The following is a 16,183-nucleotide window of genomic DNA, read 5'->3' as shown; positions in this document are numbered from 1 at the left end:
ATTCCCTCTGCTAATTATAAACACTGAATATCTATCTTAAACACTTCCTGAAGAAGTGATATCAAATCAGATTTCAGTAGATCATAATACTTTTTATAAAATTCAAATGATACACCATCTGGACCAGGGGAATTATTTCTCCTAGCTGCGAATTCTACGTTCCGCAATTCTTCTTTTGTGATATCAGCTTCTAAACGCTCGGCGTCTTTGAGGCTAACGTGTAGCTGAATAGCGTTGAGGAGAGGTGAAGGGTCGGCTGTCGGCGACTCGTTGTTCTCAGCAAAGACAGTTGTATAGTGGGTAGTGACTTCTTGAAGGATTTGTGTTTCTCCACTGATAATTCCACTTCCTACTTGTAACTGAACAATGAATTTCTTCTCATGGCGGTTTTCATCTTTGGCGATATGGTTGAGAGATGTGCGTTCTTCCTCGGTGATCGAAGGGTGATGTGTTCGGATTTTAATTTCTTCTAGTATTTGTTGCTGTTTTATGCAAATGATATGTTTGATTTCTGTTAGTCGTTTTGGGGAAATTCTTGCATTGCTTCCGGCGAGTTAAGAAGTCTGTTATTCAGTTTCCAGTAATCTCTTCCCACCAATGGGACAGACGTGCGAGATGTTAATGTGAGGAGGACTGTGTGATGATCAGTAAAAGGAACAGGAAGAACACTGATATTATGAGTACTGGAGTATAAAGTTTTGGAAAGGTATACTCTATCCAGTCTTTGGAATAAAAATTTGACGTAGTCTTTGTGTCTGTATTCCCATGCGTCTACCATATGCAAGCGTTTGACTATTTCGGACAGTGTTGGAGACAAGTTAGGTGTTGTCCTCGTTGATCTTTCAGGTGTAGCACACAATTGAAATCACCACCTTATACTACATCGGCTCCACGCTTAAAATTGATAGTTAGTTCCTCCGTTCGATTTTGTGAGCCTGAAGGACTGTAGACATTGATGTATACTGTATTATCACATAAGGCTGAAATAACTTGACCACTAGGGTTCGCTATGAACTCAGTCATTGTTAATCCTGGTCGGTAAACGATCGCTGTTCCCCTTGGGACCTGCCCTATGTTAACAAAATACTCATATAGATGGGGGATATCAAAAAAAATTTAAACAAACCTCTTGTAAGAAAAGTATGTCTATGTCATTCTCGGTTATAAACTTCTTAAGGAGGGTCAACTTGCATGGACTGGTTATCCCATTTATATTAGCTGTAGCAATCGTGCGCAAAGGCGTAAGTATGTAGAGTAGTACATATACTATCTGCGCACTTTTTAGTGGTAGATTTACACCCTAGTGCTGAATCGGTCACTTCGGTTATCTTTCGAGATTCGTATTGGCAACCTATGAAACACAAATCAAGAATCGCTTATCATCGCTGTGCGACATCTGGCGTACACTTTAAGTACTCGTACTGTTGTTGTTTACACAGCAAAGCCTAACTATAGAATTCATGCTAGGAACACGTTTCGCATCGGGAAATATTATATAGTATTATGTATTGTGTGTGTGACACAGTTGTTGGCGTTAAGATAATAAAGGTTTAGAAAATTCATATCGATCGATCATATTATCGATTCAATTCAGATTTCATTTCCATTCAGTTGGCAGTATTACCGGAACCGGCAGTGCTCCCTTCTTACTCCTCACAGAGTACAAAAATCTATCACTAAAAAGTGCGCGTACAGTACTCCCCACTGCAGCAAGGGATGATGATTCCAGATTATCATGTTTGGGATATAGCACATGGGGGTAAGGTGTCCCTATTAAAGCAGCTATAAATTACTGTGAGCGGTTTTCATAAATTGTAGTTTAGTTCCTTCAGTACAGATATCAACTGTGTTTCGAACATCTGTAGGGAGTCTGGTGAATGTGTGTTGTTCTTGGCACGCATGATATTTAGAAATTCTGGGTCGTAGTCATGCAGTCTTGTTCGATGGCACGCCCTCAGAAGAGAGAAAATCGTGCCTTGGCTGTGTGCTGTGTTCATGTGGCAGAGATCGTTCATTATTCTACGTACTTCTTCACAATTGGCGTCCTGTACTTGGACCTGATCACAGGTCACAGTCTTTTGGGTTTTCGATCTAGAGTCCTTGGTACTGTTTGAAGTCTGTGATGTTTTACGTGTTTTAGTCCGTTTCTTGGTGTGTTGTGTCAAACTTTCTGGAGCTGATGACGTATCAGAGTCCTCGGCTGAGGGACTGATAATCATTTCTTGAATGTCTTTTTCAGACAGTTTCGGTTTCCTACAGTTAACAATTTCGCTCGTGTCTGTGCTGCTAGTTATAGGCAAGTTCGTTCCTGATGAGCTAAGAACGTGTTGTTCACTTGATCATCTGGTGTAGTGTTTTCTTGCAAGGGTACGGAAGCGACTGGTACACTCGAGTGGCCTTGGCCTTCGTCGCTACTAGGGGCGGATACTCCGTATTATACTGTTGGCGTATTGTACTACTGGCGTGATTATAGCTGGCTATTCACCTGTCTCTGTCCAGATATTTTCTAAACGTGGCATTGGCCTGTAGCGCCTCGGACAGTCAATTCTGAGATGGTCACTAGAATCACAAACAACACAGGTTTTTTCTTGACTGTCATATACAACTTGGCCCTTAAACCCTTCTATCACGATAAAGGATGGAATTTGATTTTGAAGGTCTATTTTTTTTTTTTTTGTTATTTGCTTTACGTCGCACCGACACAGATAGGTCTTATGGCGACGATGGGACAGGGAAGGGCTAGGAGCGGGGAGGAAGCGGCCGTGGCCTTAAGTAAGGTACAGCCCCAGCATTTGCCTGGTGTGAAAATGGGAAACCACGGAAAACCATCTTCAGGGCTGCCGACAGTGGGGTTCGAACCCACGATCTCCCGAATACTGGATACTGGCCGCAATTAAGCGACTGCAGCTATCGAGCTCGGTATATTTTTATTTGCCTAATTCCGTTTCCAACTAGTGATTTATAATAATGTGACCAGTTTTCATTTGCAACCGATTTAACAATACCATATTTTGCGAAGTATGCCCCAACTCTTTAATTTGGTACTTCGGGGGAAATGCTGAATAGCTTTACTACTGTTGCGTCAATGCCAGTTGCGGTAATTTCGACTAGGACGCGTTCGCTAGTAAACAGTGTGATACTGTTTTGCCCGGAAAAGTTAGTCAATAGTCCATGAAAAATATTGCGTGAAATTACCTTTATGTAAACAGAATTCGTTGAGACGTCTAGCTGCAGGGCTTCTAATACTGATCCACGGTGATCTGCAATATGTCTGCTACCCATGTGTGGATTTCAGCGGCAGAAAGTCGAGTTGTATTTCGTTGAAAGGAGCACTTCAAGGTGTTTTTCCTGGTATGTTGCATGTCTCCTTCTTGTATTTTCTTTATTACTAAAGCATAAACACAACACCTTAAAAGTGAGCGGCGCACTCAACTTGCTTTACCGTTGGTTAATTCCATTAAACACGTTGTGTAGAGGAGTGAGCTGTATCGAACAACCTTCTCCGGCCAGTACTGGGACGGAACTAACTACGTACGGAATACTCAACATGTATATATAATTAGAAAAATAATCTGGCGCCGGAATTTAGTCCCGCAAGAGTTCGCGACGTATCACGCACAACCACGCATAATAATAATAATAATAATAATAATAATAATAATAATAATAATAATAATAATAATATTTAGAGGATCCAACCCACCTTCGTAATGAATACTCAACACGCGTACTCAATAAGAAAAAATAATCTGGTGCCGGAATTAAGACCCGCAGAAGTTCGCGTATTATCAGATTTACCCAATAAAGAATAAAATCCCGACCCCACCAGAAATTACAAAATCTGTATTTAAATCTGCCTAGATTACACCTACACTCACCCTAATAAATAATAATAATAATAATAATAATAATAATAATAATAATAATAATTTGATCGGGCGAGTTGGCCGTGCGGTTAGAGTCGCGCGGCTGTGAGCTTGCATCCGGGAGATAGTGGGCTCGAATTCCACTATCGGCAGCCCTGAAGATGGTTTTCCGTGGTTTCGCATTTTCACACCAGGCACACGCTGGGGCTGTACCTTACTTACAGCCACGGCCACTTCCTTCCAACTCCGAGGCCTTTCCTATCCCATCGTCGCCATAAGACCTATCTGTGTCGGTGCGACGCAAAGCCACTAGTAAAAAAAATGCTGACCGCTCGTGGTACATTCAAATCCCACCGTTGTCATTCCCCGAAACACAGGTCCCGTTATATATAAACAACTGTGTGTTACTACCCATTCGAACTGACCAAAATACAATGCATGGTATGCACACTCCATGTCGCAAAAAGTACTCGGCTGAAGATTTCTTAAGTCCCCGAGTACAAATACGGACACGAGATAATTCTAGGCCAATGAATACACGGAGGTTTGTCTACACTTTACTAACAAAAGAGGGCATTTGTATTCTTTCATAATGCGTTTGAATGAAAACAATCGTTACAAGTTATTGCACTAAACTAAGCCTGTCATTTTCCTAACATATTAGAATTACAGATATTTAGTCTATATTTAGATAGTGCATAGGACATTATTATGTGCATTAAATAGTAAGACAAGAAATAATAATATACTGTATTACTAAAGACTGAAGAACGTGACGAGGTATACAATGCAGGTCGCTAATTCTTCTACACGTTTTTGTGCCAGGTTGTGTACATTTTGAGACCCTCCATCAGTAATGGTCTGCAGTTCTTTAATAATAATAATAATAATAATAATAATAATAATAATAATAATATGCACCACTAACTAATTTCACGGCTTTCGGAGATGGTGAGGTGCCAGAAGTTTACCCCGAATGAATTCTTTTACATGCTGATATATCTACCAAACGAGGTTGGCTTATATAAATACCTTCAAATACCATCGAACAGAGCCGGTATCGAACCAATCAGCTTCAGGTCAGAAAGCCAGCTGTATACCGTCTGAGCAGTCAGCTCAGCTTAGATCTTTAAAGGAGTTTAGCCAACAAAAAAAAACACGAAATCTGTCCCCAAGACTTAGCGGTTGAAACACCATTCTTGAGAGGTTTCTTTAAATCAACTTCATTCGGGAGATAGTAGGTTCGAACCCCACTGTCGGCGGCCCTGAAGATGGTTTTCCGTGGTTTCCCATTTTCACACCAGGCTGTACCTTAAGGCCACGGACTCTTCCTTCCCACTCCTAGCCCTTTCCTGTCCCATCGTCGCCGTAAGACCTATCTGTGTCCGTGCGAGTAAAGCAGCTTGCAAAAAAAAAAATCAACTTCAGGAGAATGTTGGGGTGGTACTTGTGATCGACGCCAAGATTTCTTCTTTCCAAATCGCAGTCTCGATTGGTTACAAATATAAAAGACCACATATCGCTATAACTCAATGCAAATTCGATTTTCGAAGTGAAGAGTCAGGTACCCGTGGTTCGATTTCTATGTTAACTGTCGGTCCCATGACTATAATCACGTCAACAGTCAGGTAAAACTACGAACCTGCTTGTTTTCTTACTTAGCACGTTGTCGCTCGTTCTCAGACAAATTCTAAGCACATGAAGCTACTGCAACAAGAGCAATAATATCTGCATAAGCAGGCATCACAGTTATCGTGCAATACAGCCACAACTCGTTCTGTTATTAGGGCCGGTAATTTAGCAAAATATATCTTATAGTCACTGAATGTATTTTGACTTTAGGAAATAGACAAGCGTACTTAGAAATGAAATAGGCAAGTACGAAATTTGTTTGTTTACACATTATAATTTGCGTATGTATAATTACAACTACCTCATTACATTGCCACTCGACGAACTTTCTTCTATGCAAAGTCCATAGACTCCCGTTATTTCAGACCTTGTACAGCACAGAGTGAATTAGGCCTGTGGTAGGTCTTAAGTAACTCTTTAACTATTTTCTCGACGAGAACGGCTGTTCTGACGAACAGTTTGATGCTGGTTTGCACAATAGCAGCCGGAGCGCTATTCCAGCATTTGGAGAAATGTCCAAATCGCCTCTTTCCAGGCTGTACCTTTATACCTTCAATGACGATCCCTTTCCATGTGTAGCCTCAGCGGACAACAAAGGAGCTCGCTGCTTTTAAAGTACCGTCCAAATTCCCCGGATGGAAGGCTTCCAGACCTCGTGCCCCGTCACGGACCACTTGAGATCCAAACTACTGAATGTAGCTTCATGAGAAAGTCAAACTTGTCGTAAGCAGAGCCATGTCTTTGTAGTTCTGCAATTAATCTGTTGATAACGACATTGCAGAGGCCGCTGGCTACGTTTGCCTAGAAGTTCGCTGGGGCTAGCACCACCTAGACGCCAGCTGGCGTAGCTCAGAGCTACACAGTAAAATTGTGGAACTGTACAATGCAGTATTCTAGTACAGTCTCTTGCCCTTAGCGGTTAATACAATCCACCACGTGCCGTATGACCTAAGGCTATATAAACTAATACTGATGATAAAACGAACGAATTAACTGGAGTTGGTTGCATGGTTGATGTAATACAAGCATTATTCTATAAGAACTCCTGAAATGAACTTGTAGCCTACACAGATTGAGAGACGTTGGTGGGAACAAGCTGCTTTACACAAGATTAGATCATCGACAATTCACACGCACAGGATAATTCTGCCATGCCATGCTTTCTGAGTCCAGGGTGGTATTGTATCTAAGCTCATCACGATGGTATTTGAAGGTGCTAAAAACGCCAGCCTTCAAGTATTGATTAATGCTCACTATTTCCAGTTCCTTGTATGTAATTTTGATAGCTCCTTTTCCTTCTTTGCTTCCCCTATTCATCAGCATTCTCTTTCTCTACCCCAACTTGTCCTTAAATTCCCATTGTTCAGTCTTTCCATTCAGTACATTCAGCTTTTGTTGTACCACCTCATCTTCACCCCAGATCACATCATCCGCAAACATCATTCCATTCATTCTTTTCCCTATATCCCGATAGATATTTTATATGCTCACTACTCATATAAACTAGACGCGAAAGACAGAATAATAATAATAATAATAATAATAATAATAATAATAATAATAATATGGCCTCAGCTAAGTGTTGTTGCAGAAATTTTGATTTGAAGCCATTTAGATTGCCTGCGATCAACATCTACATTCCGTTTTACTTTACCAGATACCAGGTAAGGTAAGGTAAGGTAAGGTAAGAGTGTATTCTGCCCGAAGGCAGGTCTGAACCTCCGCAGAGGTGTGCCTGAGCCAGATTTTACGTACGGTAGGGTGGCCAGTTCCTTTCCGCTCCTCCATTCCCTTACCCCCCCCCCCACACACACGCCAACAGCGCGTGGCAACCCATCCAAATCTTGACCACGCCCAATGTTGCTTACCTTCGGAAATGAAATGGCGTATGGCTTTTAGTGCCGGTAGTGTCCGAGGACATGTTCGGATCGCCAGGTACAGGTCTTTCCAACTGACTCCCGCAGGCGACCTACGCGTCGTGATGAGGATGGAATGATGATGAAGACACATACACCCAGCCCCCGTGCCAGAGAAATTAATCAATGATGGTTAAAATTCACGACCCTGCCGGGAATCGAACCCGGGACCACTGTGGCCAAAGGCCAGCACGCTAACCATTTAGCCATGGAGACGGACTTAACTTCGGAGATCTCACGGGATCCAGTGTTTCGACACGGCTACGGCCGTTGGCCAGATAGCAGAGAAATGGGAATTTTGTTGGGTGACCACCCGACGACTTTTAATAATTGTGAAGGGTAAACACCAAACTATGTCCCCATATATATTTTACATGCCGACATCATATGACAAGGAATGCCGAAAGGACTTCTCCATATATCCGATAACCTGTGTCAAATTTTAACCTGTGATCTTGTGATATGATGAGGGAGCTGGTGAAAGAAATGATGGGTAGCCTATTATTTGCTCAATGTCTCTTCAAATACTACCGATTTAAAGAGACCTCGGAGTATCTGCATTTTGATCCACTGGAGTTCTTTAAAATTCTGGAAGCCAACGACACGGAGTCGTCATAGACTACATCCCGAATCGAACCCGCTATCTGTGGATCAGGACAACCACAACCGACTGCATCATTGTGGCTAGCAAGCAAAAGAGGATGCTAATTTGATCACAGTTACCGACAAATGAGAGACAGAATAAAATGTGTCTCCTTCCTCAGGCAATAACAAAATGTTCAATTAGACACACAGTATCCTTGATTAGGTTCTTCATCTACCTTCAAACCAGCTACCTTTTGAATCCCGGTGCTTGTAAGAGATTTTGCAAGACCATGTTTTTACGAATGCGCGTGCCTGATGGGTATGTACGTGTATACCTGCAGATACTTGTCAACGAAGAACATTTACTGCCGCTTTTTCCTTCAACGAAGAACATTTACTGCCGCTTTTTCCTTTTCAAAGAGCTCTGGCGCGTGGGAGTGACACAAGCGTCACGAAACGAATGAAATCGAAGGGAATTATTACATCAGGATTACGGTACTAGGCATTGTGCTAGTAAAAGATAACAAAGGTCTGACATAAATCGGATTGCTGATGAAAATTCAGTTGTTCAATCATCCTGTCGTGAGCCCACATCAACCAGCGGCAGCAAGCTAGGCGGTGCAGTATTTAAAAGGGGCAATTGCTCAAGGAAATCTCATAGCCGGTCGCTAGAGTGCAATAGGGCAGCTCGGTTAGAGGCAAGAAAGCTACCACCCTTCATTACAACATAACGGCAGAACACAGTTCTTGTCAAACTCATATTCACGCACTTGGCGATGAAAGAGGTAATTTTTACATTAAATAAATAAATAAATAAATAAATAAATAAATAAATAAATAAATAAATATTTCATATTCATTATAGACTCTTATGCCTTATGCCTTTCAGTGTACAGTATGCAATCCTCTGTGAATGTACTAAACGTTTCCACAATCCTATATTTGTAACTAGTTCCGTGGCCTCGTTTAATTCTATATCTCTTATCCTGAAATAATTAGAAACTGAGTCCAACTACCGTCGCCTTGGTCTCCCTCTACTTCTCTTACCCTCCATGACTGAGTCCATTATTTCCTAGGTAACCTATCCTCCTCCATTCGCCTCGAATCTCTCCACCACTGAAGCCGGCTTACGCGTACAACTTCATCCATCGTATTCCTTCCTAACTAAGCCTTTTTTTCTCCTTATTCCGTGTACCACCCTGCCATTGTTCCCACCTGTTTGTACCAACGGTCCTTCTAGCTACATTCATATCTGTTACCTTTAACTTATGTACAAGATGTCCTGAGTCCATCGAGCTTTAATTCCCGTGCAGCAAAGTTGATATACCGAGCTCTATAGCTGCAGTCGCTTAAGTGCGGCCAGTATCCAGTATTCGGGATAGTAGGTTCGAACCCCACTGTCGGCAGCCCTGAAAATGGTTTTCCGTGGTTTCCCATTTTCACACCAGGCAAATGCTGGGGCTGTACCTTAATTAAGGCCACGGCCGCTTCCTTCCCACTCCTAGGCCTTTCCTGTCCCATCGTCGCCATAAGACCTATCTGTGTCGGTGCGACTTAAAACAACTAGCAAAGTTGATATTCATTTATAGGAAGGGGAGTTAGGGAATGGAATAACTTACCAAGGGAGATGTTCAATAAATTTCCGATTTCTTTGAAATAATTTAAGAAAAGGCTAGAAAAACAACAGATAGGGAATCTGCCACCTGGGCGACTGCCTTAAATGAAGATCAGTATTGCCTGATTGATCTGAAAACAGACCGGTGTAATGATCTTTTCGTCCGGGCACTGACTTCTTTCTTGCAGAACACTGATGATCGCAACTGGAAGCTAACTGCATTAACGTTACTGCACCTTGATTTAATCACGTACTATACTACCATCGTGGGAGAATGAAAGAAGACAATGAAAATTCTCAGCCTGTTTCCAGCCATTCGGCTGGGTCAGGAATGGAATGAATGAAGCCACCATCTAGCGGCGAGGGTAGGAATTGTGCCGGCTGCCAAAGCATGATGCACTCCTCTGGGGCAATGATTAAAGACTGACAGATTAAAGGAAATGATAGTGGAGAGCGTCACTAGAATGTGAGCTGACAGTGAAAATCGGAGTACCCGGAGAAAAACCTGTCCCACTTCCGCTTTTTTCCTGCACAAATCTCACATGCAGTGACCGGGATTTGAACCACGAAACCTAGTGGTGAGAGGCCAGCGCGCATCCGCATGAGCCACGGAGGCTCGTGGGAGAATACAACTCCTAAATAACTTACCGGTACTTGAAAATAAATAATCAAGTAGTGGTTGCGAAAGTTTAGAAGGTCGAACATGTATATTTAATTCTCTGAACGTACCTCATATTCCATCGCAAGGTACGTTAATGACTGGAAATCCTCAATTTATAACTCACTGGTGTTTTCCTGTTCCATGAAATGAAGGTCAACAAATGTAAGAAACTGTCTACAACATGCACACAGCTGTTCAACAGACTTCACATAATCAGAAAACATTTAACATGTTTATTCATCATTATATTTGTTTGTATTTGTTCTCTTCATAAAATCTTTAATATAGTAAATATGGAAATAATATCTAAGTATTAGATAGAGTTTTGGGGCCTCGGAAGGTACGAATGGGGCACAGTCACTCCCTCCTTAAATATGGTTGTGCTTTCAGTAATTCGACAAACGTGCACGAAACTTGTCTTAAACTGTGAGCCCAAAGGTGGAATGGATCTCCAGAGAGTTCAATAAAAATGTATTATTCGAAAAATCTCTATAGTAGTAATGTTGGAAATCAATACAGAGGGTGAAAACGATTAATTCACTCCTCTTCCAGCGAAGTACCAGAATCGAGAACACTCCCCAGATGTATACCAATGTTCATTTCCTCCTGATGTACAGTGAATCACCCTGTTATCGAATGTAGTGGACAATGAAAAGACAGCAGGAGGCTAAGATGTGGTACATAACATGATGATGATGATGATGATTGTTGTTTAAATGGGCCGGACATCCAGGTCATCAGCCCTGGTACATTACAAATACTGATTGTTTCCATGAAAGTCGTATTACTTAGCTCAGTACATAAAGATACTAACCACCGTGCGAGTTGGCCGGGTGGTTAGGGGCGCGCGGCTGTGAGCTTGCATCCGGGAGATAGTGAGTTTGAATCCCACCATCGGCAACCCTGAAGATGGTTTTCCATGATTTCACATTTTCACACTAGGCAAATGTTGGGGCTGTACCTTAATTAAGGTCACGGCCGCTTCCTTCCAACTCCTATCCCATCGTCGCCATAAGACCTATCTGTGTCGGTGCGACACAAAGCCACTAGTAAAAAAAAAAATGGCCGGGCTGAGTGGCTCAGACGGTTAAGGCGCTGGCCTTCTGACCCCATCTTGGCAGGTTCGATGCTGGCTCAGTCCGGTGGTATTTGAAGGTGCTCAAATACGTCAGCCTCGTGTCGGTAGATTTACTGGCACGTAAAAGAACTCCGGTGGGACTAAATTCCGGCACCTCGGCGTCTCCGAAAACCGTAAAAGAGTAGTTAGTGGGACGTAAAACAAATAACATTAGTAGTAGTAGTAGTAGTAGTAGTAGTAGTAGTAGTAGTAGTAGTAGTAGTAAAAAATGCTGACCGAACGTGGTACGTTCAAATGCCACCGTTGTCATTTCCTGAAACACAGTTCCCGTTATCCCCCTTCGATCGCAGGCATATGCTAGGAAGGTACTCATCTAAAGAACCAGAAGAAATTCCTTCTCAAGCATAGCCATAAGTAATTATCAACACACGCAAGGAAGACACTACAACAACAAATAGATGTACTCGAAAGAAAATAATGATGCCAGAGACATCTCAAACTCTTAAATTAAATTACAATGTAAATGTAACAAAAGCAATAAACAATTACGGCTCATTATTATGCATTTAGAATAGATAGCTAAGGAATCCAAGACAAATTGGAAGAACTCCTTGTTCAAGCAGAGGCAATTAAAACCTACCATTAGACGATCTTATTGTCAGTTCAAACGTGTTAGCAGAGGCGTTCTTGAAGTTATGTATTCATTTTTTAAATAAGTTATGCACAACAAATGTAATGGAATTGATTCGAATAAAGTCAGATGAGGCAATTAAAGTTTAAATTAAGGGGGTGATTTTTCTACATGGGCAAGATAACTGCATTCGTGACAGAAGGAAATCTGCAGCAGTCTCCTGTTGGTGGTAAAATGACTCGGCTCAGACTTAGGTGTATGATGATAAATACATTTACAAATCTTTTTGACTAGAGTATGGAGAAACTTGATGATAATGACAGCCTTTGAATTGTAGGGTTACAGAAGAATATAAAGGTATGGTGTTGTTTTAAATCATAAATGAATAGATTCGAAGGTATAAGAAGAGAACGATTTCAGGATGAGTAAGTCTAGGTTAATAGGACACACCTTGGGACCTTCAAAATCTGGTAGTGGCATGACAGAGTAATAGAGTGAGGTAAAAAGACTGCGCGATATTATCACAAGATAGTAAGACATGATGTTCGGATTACATCTGAAATGAATAGATACTGAATCGAAGCTTTGAAAAGAGAATAACTTGATGATGAGTAAGGCTAGGTGGTGGATGCCAAAGTGAGCAAGTGGGCTACAATTAACTACGCCGAAATGAAATTATTAGCACTAGATAAGATGAAATGGACTGTGCCTTATGGCTCGAATAACAATGATAAAGCAACACCAAATCAATGCTAATTGTTTGGAATGTCAGCAGGCTGTCCGAAGGGGAAAGACAGGCAGGAAATAAAATAAAATGATGTCATGAATAATGTTCCCGGGTCTCCAATATGAATTCTACATCGAACAGGACAATGAAGTTGAGAGATGGGCCAGGTTCTGTCTCCGTGATACAATGCCGGCTGGATGAAGCTAGCTGCTCGCCAGTTACCATGGTTACAGGTCGCTCACTACAAACGGTAACACAACTTAAAAAGAAATGGCCTAGTGCCTACGTGACGTCACGAGCCGTCAATACTATCGAGCTGTCATGAATGAGACCGAGTATTTACAGGTCCAGTCACGTGCCCAGTGAACAAACATCGGACCGGCACACTTCTAGCTACTGAATTCAAGACAAGCAAAGAGGATAAGGCCCTAGAAGGAGCAATACAGGCTGGTCATTAGGTTTGATTGTTATGAAATGAGGCGAAGTGACTCACCTCAGCACGAGGCAGAGCTGCACATGTACCTCTCGCTACTGTCAGCCCACCACTGGCGACCAGGGCGACGGACAGCGGCTCCTCAGGGAACGAAGAGGGGAGAGGAGAGTGCGCACTACGGACACACCCGCTTCGCCGCACAAGATAACGCAGGCATGGGCCATTTCACATGTTTACACATTCCTCCATATGAATGTCTTTCTTTTAATATTTACTGAATATTAGCCTTAAAAGCCGTGCCTACCGAGAAGAAAAAGAAATCAAATTTGTGTTGCCAAGTGACCTTCAGCAATACTTTCTGTTTCATTTCCACACTCAACGTAAGTTTTCAGCCTTACATGACTAAAGTTTTGAGATCAGTAAGCATAGTTTTCAGTGGAATTCAAACCACAGAATCATGAAGTTCCATTTCAAAAATCAAACAATCGCTGATCAGAATTCGAATCACAATCACCGTGGGGAGAATCTTTTCACATTAATATCCACGTATGAGAGCCTCCGTGGCTCAGACGGCAGCGCGTCGACCTCTCACCGCTGGATACCGTGGTTCAAATACCGGTCCCTCCATGTGAGATTTGTGCTGGACAAAGCGGAGGCGGGACAGGTTTGTCTCCGGGCACTCCGGTTTTTCCTGTCATCTTTCATTCCAGCAACATTCTCCATTCTCATTTCATAGCATATATCAGTCATTCATTAATCACTTGGGAGTGGCGACCCCATCGTACTACTAGCCTATATATAATTCAAAGACTGGAAAACAGGTTGTAGGTTTTCATTTTCATCCAGGTATGAAGCGTCCCCTGTTTCCTTATTGACTGAATAGGTATTCGGATACATTTCCAAACATAAACCACAACATATATGTTGAAATACTGTACATTAGTTCAAACATCCCTAAAACATGTACGGACCTCAGTGGAACAGACGGTGAGTGCCTATCCTTCTGTTCCTCAGATATTGGGTTCGATCCCAGTTGACATCAGTAGCATTAGAGGAGTTCTCTACAATAACGCCCTAACCCAGAAAATATTAATTAATTTATACTGATGGTTAAAACTCTCAGGAAAAATATATGTTATACAGAGGCATGCTATAACTCCCAAATTAGTAATAAACATAAACAAAGTAACAGAGAGAAATTAATTGATGCTCTCTCTTTCAATTTCTGAAAGACACTAATGAATTCGGACGGGAGAGTTAAGGAGTTTTGCATAGACACAGACAGAATTCCAAACAAATCTTTAATTTTTCATTTTTGGTTTATTGAACATGAAAATAACTAAAACAAATTTAAATGTTATAACACATCTTACATTTCAATTAATGTTTAAGGAAATTAAATAAAATTATGCACATAAATTAAACTAAGAATAATTTGAAAACGCAATTTAATTTAATGTATGTTCATAGGAAATTAAATAAAATGGTCCCAAAATAGCCTACTTCAGCTACTATTTTACGAACATTCGATTTCAAATTTAAGAAAAATTAAATAACATTGTTGTCAGCAGCTTCAGTTGATACTGTATACTCTTGTCTTGCTAGCCACTGAACGCAAAGCATCCTACCGGCCGCATGCAATAAGTCGGCAACTATAACGTTCCATTCCATGGTTTAAATCAATTAATATCAGAATTTTCTGATTTTGTAGGCATATAGTAGAGAATAAGAAGACGTCAGTGGTGGAGGAAACGGATGAAATATTGCGGGATTCATGCAGCGAATTTCTCATTTGATGGTGTTTAAAAGTATCAGCCCATTGTCGGTCGTTTCTGACATATTGTAGAATTCCTGTGGGGCAAAATTACAACAATCTGGCGTCTGTTAAAGAATTTTAGCAAGGAGAACGTACTTTAACCAATTATTATTATTATTATTATTATTATTATTATTATTATTATTATTATTATTATTATTATTATTATTATTATTACAGATCAAATCGAGAAACAACCGAAATGAAAGGTTGCACTGTATTGTGATTGCTGAGTGAGGAGCTACTAGTCAACACAGGAATGGGGAACTACTGGGAAAGGAATGTGTCAAGGGATGACATGAGATTGTGTAAAAAGGTTACACAAAGAATGAAAGACATGGAAAGACAAACAATAAGGTCAGAATTGTAATAGCAACAGAACACTTGTAGAATTTTTGTAAAAATAAGTGAAAATATGGCAGTAAGAGCTCAAATGTTAATAAAAATGGAAATTAGAGCTTTAATTCGATTGTTATAATATATACAGAATGTCCCAGGAGGAATGGTTAATACTTCAGGGATATGACAGGAACGATCATTTGAAGCAAATAACTTCATATGGACAGGTTGTTGAGCTACACGTTCAGAAAAAAGTAAGAACTTGGAAGAATACCTGTTTCACGCAATGTGCTGGAAACTCTGGTAAACACTCTACGATCAGGAATTCGACGTGTCTAAAAGCGCCGACGGTATTTCTCGACAGCAGCAGAAACACTACCATCGCAGAAGCTGTAAACTTACACCATATCTGCATATTGTTCATTAGTGTAGACGTATGGCATTTTAACCAGCGCGTGTACAAACACAGTTAACCGAAGTGGCTCTCTGATATACGCTCAATCCCTCGCACTACTTCACTCACAACACAGGATGGACAACTGCGCGTTCAACGGGCCAGTTTAATGGCTGAAAGACATCCCGAGCAGAGGTTGAAAGCAATGAGGTAGGTTCAGCTAGAATAACACTTCAAAGAGGTTGGGTGGGTAAGATACATACGTGTGCGCCACTAGCACAAAAACAAATGTATATTAAATGTGTTTTATCTCGAAAACAATTCAGTATAGGGCAGATGTCCGTATGAAGATTTTTGCTTCAAATTATCGTTCCTGTCATATCCCTGAACACTGACCATCCCTCCTGCGACACCCTGTCTAATTGAGTGTCGCTATTCTTAGCGTGGTGCAGCCCTTGTAAAGCAGATACTATTTTGTGGTTGATGGAAG

General features: G+C 41.2%; 1 protein-coding gene across 2 annotated transcripts in view; it reads right to left on the bottom strand.

The window, feature by feature from the left end:
* LOC136863103 (serine/threonine-protein kinase NIM1) overlaps positions 1 to 13,258 on the bottom strand; it is a 789,590-nt gene extending 776,332 nt beyond the window's left edge. For both annotated transcript variants that reach the window (XM_067139438.2, XM_067139441.2), the window contains exon 1: positions 13,205 to 13,258. The gene's annotated coding sequence lies outside the window, so the exon portion shown is untranslated. The remainder of the gene's footprint in view (positions 1 to 13,204) is intronic.
* Between the last annotated feature and the right edge of the window lie 2,925 nt (positions 13,259 to 16,183).

This window comes from Anabrus simplex, chromosome 2 (assembly GCF_040414725.1).
Source record: "Anabrus simplex isolate iqAnaSimp1 chromosome 2, ASM4041472v1, whole genome shotgun sequence".
NCBI lineage: Eukaryota > Metazoa > Arthropoda > Insecta > Orthoptera > Tettigoniidae > Anabrus > Anabrus simplex.
Note: the sequence above shows the minus strand (reverse complement) of the source record. Positions and strands in the feature narration are given on the sequence as shown.